Source organism: Silene latifolia, chromosome 9 (genome assembly GCF_048544455.1).
Source record: "Silene latifolia isolate original U9 population chromosome 9, ASM4854445v1, whole genome shotgun sequence".
Lineage (NCBI taxonomy): Eukaryota > Viridiplantae > Streptophyta > Magnoliopsida > Caryophyllales > Caryophyllaceae > Silene > Silene latifolia.
The window spans coordinates 212942607-212955755 of NC_133534.1; the positions used below are offsets into that span (position 1 = coordinate 212942607).

At 37.2% G+C, this 13149-nt stretch overlaps 1 non-coding gene across 1 annotated transcript; it reads left to right on the forward strand.

The window, feature by feature from the left end:
• The first annotated feature begins 6381 nt into the window (after positions 1-6381).
• On the forward strand, positions 6382-6488 carry LOC141602905 (small nucleolar RNA R71). The gene has a single exon (XR_012524812.1). It is a non-coding gene; the product is annotated as a small nucleolar RNA R71 (small nucleolar RNA).
• Positions 6489-13149: the final 6661 nt, after the last annotated feature.

The window sequence follows — 13149 nt, forward strand, 5'->3', positions numbered from 1 at the left end:
AAGGATACCAATAAATCACCTCCAAGTTGTGTCAAGCTAGGGTACCTGTGTCCTCAATCGTTAAATTCTTTTGTTAAGAGTAGACTCCCTATGGTGTTAGAAACACTGGAGGATCGCGGAATTCCCCTTCTTGCCTAGACAAGAAGAAGGGTCGTCCCCTCTCTACCATGCACAAAAATGGATACGATGGATAAAGGGATCGATAGTATTTGAGTTTCATTTGGGAGTTTGCTTTTGTTGTTGTTTTTCCCCCCAATTTCTTGTGGCATATAACACTTTGAGAACACTTTTTTTGCCATTTCTTTTGATTTTTGGCATTTCAATACTTGACAACTTTCAACTTTTGCATTTTCTTTTGAACATTTTCAAAGTCACCCCAATTAGTAACGAGGGTGCCTTATATTTGAAGCATAGGAGTTTTATTTTTGCTACTCCTCTTTTCTTTTGATGCAATTTGCAAACTTTTTCTTTTCTTTTCTTTTCATGTCTTGAACTCAAATTTTGAACAATTTCTTTTTGTGCCCATTCCCTTTTATGACAAAATGTATGGTAGAACATGGATGAATGATGGTTGCATGGTTTCAAGGGTCACCTTGGAATAAACGGTAGCCATAGAGTTATCACACCACAAGGTACTCTTGACTAGGCCTTAATCCATGGGTCATAGGGTACTAGCATGACACATCCTAGGGTGTTTTACAAGTATTCTAACACGCAAAGTCTTAAGAAGAAAAAGCATCTACTAGGGCCTATATACACTTGTCAAGCTTCCCAAGTAGACGGTTTCAAAAAATTTTTCTAACATGCAACTACATGCCATGATGCAACTAACATTTATACATCCTAATGCATATGATTCTACCAACTAATATGCCAAATAATCTAAACACAATCCTAAATTCACATTGTTTTTACTGCATCAATCAAAATAAAGCCACATAGTCATTAACATAAAGAGGAAAAAGGAGATTGGAAAGATCATACCATGCGGTCTTCAATATCCTCATGTCTCGGATGTGGCATAGTCGATCAATGTGAACAAGGATGAACAAACACAATATATACAAAACAATATATACAAGACTACACAATAAAGGAAATGAACATGTTTTTGATTTTTTCAATTTTTCAATTTTTCAATTTTTTTTGGATTTTTCGAAATTTTCGATTTTTTTGGATTTTTAAATAAAAGTCAAGTTAGAATTTCTCATCCCCACACTAGTATGGGCATTGTCCTCAATGGCCAATACGATAGAAAATTATGCAAGCATGATGCATGATTTCTATACTAAATGCAAACTATACTAAGCTACACTACATGATGCATGGGTTTTTGTTATGGCGGAGAGCGAAATTTAGATTACCTCCCGATGCGTATGCATGGACTTACCCAAACCAAAATAGACATTATTTCTAACGTCTTGAATTTCGGGGTAGTTCATGCACATGGAATGCAATGCATGAAGCTACAAATTGTCATTTTGGATTTTACATGTGGGAACAATAAAAATGACACCTTAATGAAGCCAAGGTGTTAGTCCTCCATGTTGCTAGGACTCCTCATACAAATGATCAAAATACAATAAAGAAAATAAAAGAAGTAGACAAACCATAAGAGGGGTGAAAGAATGTAGGAGCCTCCAAGGTTTGCTAATCCTCCATCATATCAACATTATCATCATCTTCCTTCATAGAAGTGGAATCATCTCCACTCCCGCTTTCACTTCCTTGCTCTTCCTCACTTTCTTCTTCCTCTCCTTGAGCTTCTTCTTCTTGAACATTCTCTTGAACCTCTTGTTCTTCACCTTCTTCATCAACACCCTCATCAACATTCTCCTCTTCACCCGGTCTTCCACCACTAGAGGTGCTAGGAAAGAAAACTTCCCTATCCGCCCAACTAGGCAAAGGACATGATGGATCAAGAAGTCCTTGCCTAGCTAGATGTAGAAGGGGCGGATATTGGGCCTTGTAAGCATCCACTCTATCATTGTAAGCTTACTTGTGCATTTCCCTCATGAGTAGAGTCATGTAATCATTTTGTACCTCGACATCCTTGGGTTTGAACTCGTGATACTCAAATGGGTAGGGTGGTGTGACAATGGAGGAGGAGGGCTCGTCAATCTCGCCTCTTTGTTGTCGAATAATATACTCGGTCTCCTCGGAGAGTGGAAGAAGGTAGTTTGGTCGGTGAAAACTTAATCGGCAAATCTTTGAAGGCAAAGTGAAGGATCTAGCTTCATTGGTTAACCACCCATATTTGGTGTCAAGAGGAGCATGCTTGACCCACTTAAACTTGTGAATCATGGTGTCCATATCAATGAGATGACCTCCTTTAACCGCCACATAAGTTTTGTCTTTGTTGAAATTTGGGTTAAAGTGCTTGGCCAAATAGGTAAATAGTCCTCCATTCACAATAAAAGCGGTGCCCTCTTTACCACAATCGACATTAAGCCATCGTTCAACCAAAAGTCTTAGAGCATTGTATGGCTTAGTATATTCCCTTCCTATGTTCAAGGCCGACTCAAGAAGAACAAAATCGAGCTTGGTAAGATGATTAATGCATTTCTTGCTATCAAAGTATTCCCAATGACCTTATGCCACACTCTAATGCCCGGATGGTGGACTAATAGAGCACGACAATCATGAAAGCGCACAAATTTCTTTCCGGAAATTGCCTCCGAAAGAGGAGCGGGGTCATACTTGTCGGGGAACTTTTCATAGTACGGGGTATCACTAAGGCCTAAAATCTTACTCAATTCACCAAAAGTGATGCGTCTATTGACATTTGCAAGACGAAACTCGATGTGGGTTCTAGTTTCCACCCTTGTTACTTTCAAGGAACTCACAAATTCCAATGTGAGGGAGGGGTATGTCAATTCTTTCATGGTAAACAATTTACCCAATCCTATAGCCTCAAAGAAGGTTTTGGTTTGTTCAAGAACACCCAATTTTGTCAAAGCATCTTCACAAATAAATTTTGTAGGCATAATGGTCTTCTTAGCAAAGAGAACAAATTTATCCCTATGAGAGTCGGAAGTGAAAATTACCTCCGGATAATTAGATAATTGCTCAATGACCGGAGTTGTTGATGTTGTAGATTCCATAGGGGGACCTTGTTGAACCTCCAACCTTGGCTCATGGACTACCAATGCCTTTGACAATTGTTTTTCTTGAAGAGTTTGTTGCCTTTTTGAAAGTGTCTTCTTTGGGGGTGCCTTGTTGCCTCCTTTAGTTCTTGCCATTGTTGATTACACCAAAGAGAGATTGAAATCTTCAATTTTTAGTTATGCCAAAATCGATTTAAGATGAAAGAATGTTGCTTTGTATATTAAAAATCGACTCAAAGGTTGAAGATTTTGGTGCTTGAATCAATTGTTGTTGTAAAAGGAGTGATTAATTTTTGTTGTGGGGAAGTTTGGATTTGATTTTGTTGAATTTGGTTGAGGAATTTTGGTTTTGTTGATGTAGAGGATGAGGGTTTTTGGGTTTTGGGTAGTGTTTGAATGTAGAAGAAATGAAAATGAATAAGGGAATAAGGGTTTTAAGAGACCCGTTAAATTTGAAATAGCAGCAGGGACGAGCGGATTCAGGACTGGGACGCTCGGATTCTGCACGTTTTGCTTCAGGAAATGACGCTACAGGACGAGCGTCTTTGTGCAAAGACGGGCGTATTCTTCAATATGAGACAAGCGGATTCTTTGGAAGACGCTCGGATTCTGTTACAGGGTGATACTTTAAAATCCAAAAGTAGAAAGACGAGCGTCTTGTATCAGACGAGCGAAATCTATACTGGGACGCTCGGATTCTGTGACAGACCATTTTTTTGAATTTCACAGGTCAGCCAGATGGGTGTCTGGTGATATAGGACGCTCGGGTTCCTCAAGACGAGCGGATTCTCCTTTGAGACGCTCGGATTCTTCCTTGTCCACACGGATTCAGGTCCATCCGTGGGTACTGCTTAACCCGTATCATTTTCATTCTTCAATTCTCGTGTTCTTCATTGTAGGGGCACTATAAAGGCATGAATAGCCTAGGCAATTGCTATGCCCACACTAAGTCAAAGCACTACACATCAATAAAATCATAAGTCCCTCCCTCACTTCTCTCAAAACGATGAATATCTTGATCAAGGAAAAAAAAATATAAATCCAAAAATGACAAAAATGCAATGTAAAAATTGAAATGCAAGTTAGAGAGTTAGAAAATTTACAAATGGTGATTTAGGGAGTACTCCACCAAACTCTCATCCAATGTGATATGTCAAGGGGGCATGTTCAAGGTGTTGTTGATGTTACTCAACACCTTGAAGAAGTAGTCGAAAGCTTGTTCTTTGTCATGATAGAGGTCCTCAATAGATCTTTGCACTTGTTGTTCTCCATGATGGTCTTGGTTCATAGCATTACCAATGTAGGGATTGAATATCCCTTCGAACTCATCATCCCAAAGGCCGCAAACTTCGTCTACTTGATCATTAAAAATCTCTTGAGTTGATAAAGACAATTCTCCTTATTTCTTGTTTTGGCCAATGAGGCCATCTTCTTCACTTGTCATGGGTGAGTTTTTCAAGCTCTATTTGTTGCTATTCTCTTGCTCTTTTGATGGAGCATCATCAACTTTCTTTTTCCATTGGAATTCCGACTTCTTCCTATCATCCTTCCGGCTATAGTGATCAACCATAAAGCATGGTTCATGCAAACGGGGAGCTCTTATGGTCTTGTCAAGATTGAAAGTTATGCTCTCGTCTCCCACTTCTAGAGTGAGCTCTCCGTGCTTCACATCTATCACCGCACCCGCGGTGTGCAAGAAAGTTCTACCTAGAATGAGCGGAATATTGGAGTCTTCTTCCATGTCAACGATGACAAAGTCCACCGGGATGAAAATTTTCCCAACTCTCACGGGAACATCTTCCCATATCCCTAACGGTGTCTTCGTCGATCTATCGGCCATTTGAAGTGTGATGTTGGTACATTTAAGCTCTCCCATCCCTAGCCTTTTAATAACCGAATACGGCATAACACTCACGCTTGCTCCTAGATGACACAAAGCCTTGTTGATCGTGGTGTCGCCAATGGTACATGGTATTGAGAAGCTTCCCGGGTCTTTAAGTTTCGGAGGTGAACTCCCTTGAAGGATTGCACTACTCACCTTAGTGAAGGCGATAGTTTCAAGCTTCCGGATCGACTTCTTTTTCATAAGGATGTCCTTCATGTACATTGCATAGGCCGGCACGTGATTGATTAATTCCGTAAAAGGAATCGAGACTTCCAAATTCTTCACAATTTCCATAAATTTTCCAAGTTGGTCATCAAACTTAGGCTTAGCTTGACGACTTGGGAATGGAAGTCTAATCACAATGGGCTCTTTCTCCTTGGCCTTCTCTTCACTTTTCTTTGAAATTTCTTCTTTTGTTGGTTCTCCTTCCTTGGAGTTTTGCACAACTTCTTCTTTGTCACTAGCTTCCACAACTTCATCCTCAACTTGCTTCTTTGGTCCTTCATACCTCGTACCACTCCTCAAGTGAATGGCACTAATCGTTTCATGTCTTGGGGGATTACTTTGAGGTGGTAATTGCCCCTTTTGCCTTTGAGAGTTTGAAGATGCTAGTTGGGTCAATTGAGTTTCCAACATTTTTGTGTGGGCTAGGATGTTGTTGATGGTGATGTCCTATGCTTGTCTATCCTTTTGCATTTGAGTGAAAAATTCTTGTTGATTCTTTTGCATTTGGAGGACCGCTTTTTGAACATCAAAACCTTAGTCATTTTGTTGATTGTATGGAGTTTGATTTTGGTAACCTTGGTTTTGGTTGAAAAAGGGTCTTTGATTTTGGTTTCTCATGGGAGGTGGGGTGTATGTTTGTTGAGGGTTTTGAACATTTTGGCTTTTGTATGAGAGATTTGGGTGGAATTTGGTGTTTTCATTGTAATAATTGGAATAAGGGGTACCACTCTTGTATGCTTGAAAAGCATTCACTTGTTCATTTGTTCCCCTACATTCACTTTGGTCATGTCCCAAAGTTCCACAATTTTCACATATCCCACTTGGGATTGATGAAGATGCTACCATGGCATTAACATGATGCTTTGGTGATTTTGAGGCTTATTCAAGTTTAGCCATAGCCTTCTCAAACTTCAAGTTAATGGTATCAATATGAGCACTAATTTGAGCACCCAATTGAGTAATAGAGTCCACTTCATGCTTTCCTCCTCTAGTAGCCTTGCGAGGTCTATTATATTGTGAATATGGACCGCCATTTCCTCAATCTTGTTCCATGTTTGATTATCGTCAACTTCGGTGAATATACCGTTTGATCCCATGTTGAGAATGTTTCTTGAGTCTTCATAAAGACCATTCCAAAATTGTTGTACCAAGAACCACTCGCTAAGTCCGTGATGAGGGCATGAGCGACAAATTCCTTTGAACCGCTCCCAAGCTTCATACAAAGATTCTTCATCCCTTTGCTTAAAACCCGTAATTTGAGCTCTTAGCATGTTAGTCTTTTCCGGAGTGTAGAATTTTTTGTAGAAAGCTAGAGCTAACTTCTTCCAAGAGTCAATTCCAAGAGTAGCCTTATCAAGGCCTTTCAACCATTGTTTTGCGGTGCCGATTAGAGAAAAATGAAATAAGACCCATCAAATTTGGTCTTGAGTCACACTTGTTTGTGAAATCGCGTCACAATAGTCACAAAAAGTCTTCATGTGAGAGTGAGGGTCTTCACTAGGCATCCCCCCAAATTGGCTTCTTTCGACTAATTAGATAAATGCGGATTTTGAATGAAATTTCCGGTTAAGTGTTGTGGTGTGGGAGTACCATTGGGTAGGTTCTCCTCGGTTGGTACGGAATGTGATGAAAATTTAGGCATTGTGGGTTGATTTTGTGTTGGGTTCTCCTCACCTTCTCTTGCAAAAGGGTTGATGAACTCAATAGTATTTGGTTGAATATCTACAACCTCACCAATACCTCTCAAAGTACCTCTAGCAAGTCTTCTAATGTTTGTCAAAGTCCTTTCAATTTCGTGATCAATGGGTAACAAGTTACCTTGTGATCTTCTAGACATGCAAAATATCAAACAACTTGAAAACAATTAGAACAAACCTTGAGGAGTTTTACTTCCCCAAGTTAAAGAAAGACACAACTAATAACAATCTAAGAAAATCAAATCAAGTTAACACCGTCCCCGGCAACGGCGCCATTTTTGGTCGGACTCACTTGGAGATTTAGTTTTCGGTTACTTGTCGTTAAGACCACCTAGACCAAAACAATATTTATAACTTCATAAACAACTCTACTATTAGTAAAGAGGCAACTAAAGGTCGGATCCCAAGGGACGGGTATTGATGTAGGATTTTCGATTGCAAGTAACGGTGTCTAGGGGTGTCACGATTTGGGGTTGAGATGAGAAGATCACTAAACTAAATAGCAATAAAATTAAACAAGCAAGATGATTAAAAAGAGATGTAAACAATTGGTTAAAAGCACTAGGGTGTCATGGGGTCATAGGGGATTCATGGGAATTGATCATACAAACATATTCTCAAATTATAAGCAAGCAATTATTGTTGTGATGGATCGAGTTGGTTTATATCTTACAATCCTAGGAAGGTTTGGGTCCCGGAGCCGAATCGATTAGATTGTACAACACCTACAAGTCGACTTAATCCTCCCTACTCAACTATATGCATGGTCTAATGAGACTCGAGTTCGTTTATGTCTTACAAGTCTCATTGAAAAGGTAAGTGATGGGTAAAAAATGCAAGGATTCATAGGCTCGCATTTCATCAAACATAACATGTGCATAAGTTGAGATCATAACAAGCAAGCAAATAAGTTATGAAAACATATTAAATTAAGCATGAATCATCCCCCATGTTGGTTTCCCCTAATTACCCATTAACCCTAGCTAAGGAAACTACTCACTCATCATCAAGTTTAACATGTTAACAAGGTTGTCAATCACATTAACAAAACAAATTATAATGAATAAATGAAGATGGTTAACAATAATTAAAAAGGGATTAAAAGGATTATACCTACTAATGATTCCAAAATAAAGCAAAGAATAATAGAAGTACTTGATGAATGATTGGAAGGTTGTCAATCTCCCAATAATAACCCAAATAATCTTCAATTACCCAAAATAAAAGATGAACAAAAGAGAGATTAAGGAAATGAGATTTGTATTAAGACTTGATTAGAAGTTGATTACAAGATTAAGAAGAGATTAGAATGATATAAACTATACTAAGGATTGATAAGAAGAACATGATTGATCTAATTAGACTAATGGGGTATTTATAGTGGAGATTAGGTACACAAGTTAGGGTTTACTAAGGGCTTAAATGACGATTAAGTCCTTGAGGAATCGCTCCTATCAGAAAAGATGCGAGTCTCCTTTTTGCCGGTCTTTCAAAAATATGCGCATCTTTCATGGAGGGAAGAAAAGGTCGTGTGGGGCTGTAAGAGAATCCGGGCGTCCAAGGTGTCGGGACGGGCGGATTTCTGTGTTTCTGGACGGGCGTCTTCATGGCTGGACGAGCGCATTGTGGCATGGTTGGACGGGCGTCTTGATGGCAAAGACGCTCGGATTCCTCACGTCTTGGACGGGCGTCTTGCCTAGTTGGACGGGCGGATTTCGTCACAGCTTTCTTTTCTTCTTTTCTTCTTTTCTTCATTTCTTCTTCCAATAATCCCCCGGGATTTAGTCGAGGATGCAAGGATTTCTTCATCATTGCCCATCTACTATAATATGTACAAAGGCCTTCTAGTCTTGTCTTCTCTTTGATGCTTAGTCATTAGATTCGACCAATTTAACTCTATTTTGCCATGAAAATGCAAGGTTTGCACTCCTCTCCTACCAAGGAAACAAAACCTCAAAGAATATGCAAAACAAAGGACTAAAGATAGTAAATGACCAAAATATGCACTAAAAAACATAGGAACGAGGCTAATTCGGGGACTAAATATGCTCAAATAATGGTCACATCAACAGTGGGAGCATCTTTCAAGTTAAAGAGCCCAAGTCTATGAAGAAGCCTAGACATGTACTCAGAAAAGTTCATGACATTAGAAATGACATTGAATAGAAGGAAATAGCAATTCATAAAGTTGGACTAAATGGATACATGGTATATCCACTAACCAAGGTTTTATTGCACCTTGATAAGTGTAAAATATACACTTTAGATTATAAGATATGAAGTAGTAATATAGTATTGACTATTCATATGTGATAATCATCGTTTGAGTTTCTTAAACTCACCTATTATTTTGTTATATACAAATAGGTTGTTGAGACAACATTGAACCCTATTAAAGTAACTAGATTGACATAGTAATTTCCCCTGGTCACTCATATGAGGTGACGTCTCTAAGTGACTAGAGTGTGAGTCGATTGATGGCAAGTTCAAGTGCCATAGGGTCATAAGAGATTACTAGTCGATCACATAGACAGACTGTATGAGACACTTTGTCGGGCAGTAACCGCTTATAGAGTTCTGGTAATTCATATAGCCTGGTCGTGGCGAGAGCTACTATAGTATTCTTTTGAGTCAATTCTTTGACTAGAGACTGTTCGCCCAAGTTGTCACAATTTCTGAGTGACTTTAAATTATGCTCTACAACTTTCGTAAATGAGGTCAAATGGGCATCTTTTAGGTTCTGATGAGCTGTGGCTAAACAAAGGGAATAGTGCGATAGGAATTGTCCATCCCCTTGTCAGGGTTATTTAAAAATCTCAGGGCCACTCGAGGAGTAGTGAACTGAAAATGCTTGGCCACACTCGAAGGTATCTACGGTAGATAATTTCGGTCAGACAGTTACTCTCCAAATCGAGGAAACCACTCTTGATATGATCACTTGCAAGGACGACCTGCAATAAACCTTGCAATAAGTGGAAGATAGTAATAGGATAAGAGAATTGGTGACGCACACTTGTCTCGGACAAGTGGGAGTTTGTTGGAGTATGTGTCCTCGACAATAGTGTGATCACATTATTAAAACTCATAATAAGAATACATGAAAGGATAATTCATATTTATACGTCAACTGATCAACATTAATCGGTAATGATTGACTGACTAGAGTTTGACATTACTGTCGTTTGACGGTGGTGATCAGTTGATCCCTTAAGGTCACACCTAAAGGACGATTCCCTTAATAGATAAATTAATTAATTGTATGCTGATACGGATTAATTAATTCCTTAAAAATTGAACAATTTACATATGTGAATGAAAATATGAATCTTATTGTAATTCGATTAAATGAGATTCGTTTTAGTAAATAAAATGTTATATGTTACTAAAACTTTGTTTATAAAACAATTAAATTAAGAATGATCGGTTAATTATAATTACAATTTGTTGTAGATTATATTAACATAGACCATTTTATACACTTGTAATCATGAATTACTAGTCAATTGTTATATATAATTGTATTAATATATGTAATGGTATTTAATTGTTAAATATGCATTAATATTATTAATAACATGTTACATGTTACACATGTTATGACAAAGTGACAATTGACAAAAATAAAATGGACTCCATATTATAAGGGCCACTGATTTTTAGAGGAAGATTAGGGTGAATGGTTAAATTGTTGTAATAGTGTTAAACATAATGATTGCTATTAGAACCTATACTACACCATAAAACTCTTTGATAAGAACAACTCTAAAAAGCAAAGAGGCATGCATTGGCTCTCACATCCTCTCCATGCCACCGGCAACCCACCCCCCCCCCCCCCACACCATAATAAGAATTGTTTGTATTCTTCATTATTCATTGTTATGTTTATGTTTTTTTACAACTACTGTCTCTCATCTCTCTAAAATAAGTTTTAGACATTAAATTGTTCAAAATCTAATTTATTTACATTACTATAGTAGTAATAAGAAATAATATAAGATTATATTTTAAGGTTAACTACTTAGATAATCTAGTAGTTTTAAGGGGAAGTCTTGGTGCAATTGAAAGGAGGTTCTCACACTATTGGGACTAAGGGGATCATCCATTTACTTTGAGCTCAAGAAAAAGTTAAGAAATGTGTTCTTACTTGTGCCCTTAAAAACCGTTTTCATCATTGTAAGGAACTTTATTATTTTTTTTCTATTTTATTATGTTATGCATGCATAAGATCAACATCTATTTTAATGAGTAATTTAGATCTAAAATTAAAGGAGTTTAATTAGAGGGTTATAGAATCCCTTCATTAACATGTCTTCTATGATAATGAGTGAGTAGTTTCCTAACTAGGGATTAGTGGGGGATTAGAGAAGCAATTGTGGAATAAATCTATGCTTAATGAGTTCATATGAATGTTTGCTTTTTATACTTTCAACTTATGCACATATCATGTTTGATGAAATGCTTGATTGACAACCTAGCATGTTTCTCTTATCCTTTCAACAAGACTTGTAAGACATAAACCAACTCAAGGCTTGTTAGACCATGCATATAGTTGATTAGGAAGAATTAAGTCGATTTTAGGTGTTGTAAAGTCTTGACCGACTCGGTTCCGGGACCCAAATCTTCCTAGGACTCATTTATGTTATCTCACCATGAATAGTGATGGTGTGTGTCATTGTACGCCCCCAAACACATTTATACCCAACTACTAGCATAGCAAGCAAGTCGGGGTCGATCCACGGGACGGGGGTACTCAAACTGTTCAATCTAATTATGGTTGCACTTAGGGTTGTCACAATTGAAATGGGTTGATGATTCTAAACTAATGAAAGCAATAAAAAGGCAATACAAGCAACAAATGAAAGGATGTAAACAAAAAATTAAAAGCACTAGGATGTCATGGTTTCATAGGGGATTCATGGTGGTGAATATACAAACATATTTATATAGTTGCAAGCAATTATTGTTGTAGAGGAACCGAGTTAGTTCTGTTGGAATATGTGTCCTCCGACAATAATGCGATCACAACTGTCGATCATGATGATCACATGTTTAAGTCTCATTTTAAGAATACATGTGGGATGTAAATATTTTACAGTCAACTGGTCCACACATATCGGTAATGATTGGCTGACTAGAGTTTGACATTACTGTCGTGCGACGGTGGTGATCAGTTGATCCCCTTAGGTCATACACTCATACCTTTAGGGAAATACTCTTAATTGATTATTTAATTAATCGTATGCCGATACGGGTTAATTAAATTGCTTAAAATTGACGGATGATTTTGTGAGTAAAGTTAACGTGTCTTATTGTAATTCGATTAAATTAGATACGGTCTAAGTAATCGAATTGTTTTATTACTTGGATAAAATTATTGTTTACGAAACAATTGATATTGAATTGAGATTGAATGAATGATTTATTATAAATACAAGATGTTGTGATTTATAATTAATAAACCATTTTGGTACAAGTAATTACGAATTACTAGTCGATTTTGTAAATGACATATTTTATGAGTATGTTGATTTTTTAATATGTTAAAAATACATTACATTGTGACATGTCATGTAACATGTTACATGTGACAAAATTGACAAATGACAAAATAAAATGGACCTCCCATTTTATAGACATGTACCGAAATATTGGAGGGAGTTAGTGGAAAAATTTTGTAAATTGTTTTAAGTGGAAAACACAATGATGAAAGCTAACTACTAGCCATGCAACCCTAGCTTTTGAGAAGAGCAAAAATAAAAGGCATTGGGCATGCTACCCAAGGCCAATTATTTCGGCCACCATAGGGGAAAAGAAAAGAGTTTTTCTTTTCAATTTTTATTCATTCATCATTTCACATAAAAATTTCTAATGTAAGAAATGATACTCTCTCTATCTTTTGTGAAAATTCTAGAGAAATAAAAACTCACTCATCTATTCTCTCACAACAAAAAACAAGAGAGAACAAGTAAATATTTTGTGTCAAAATTTTAAGTAAGACTAATCCTAATACTAGATCATATTATTTTAGTCTTTAAGAGTATTACTTGGGTATTCACTTTTGGGAGAGATTCTATACTTGAATCTTTGTTCATCCATTATTTTGAATGCTCAAGAACTAACAAGAAGGAGATCTTGTTGGTGCCCATAAAACCGAAATCATATAGTAAGAACAATGATTTCTTCTCTTATCTTATTTATGTTTGCATGCATAAGATTTGTATTTAATTTTATGACT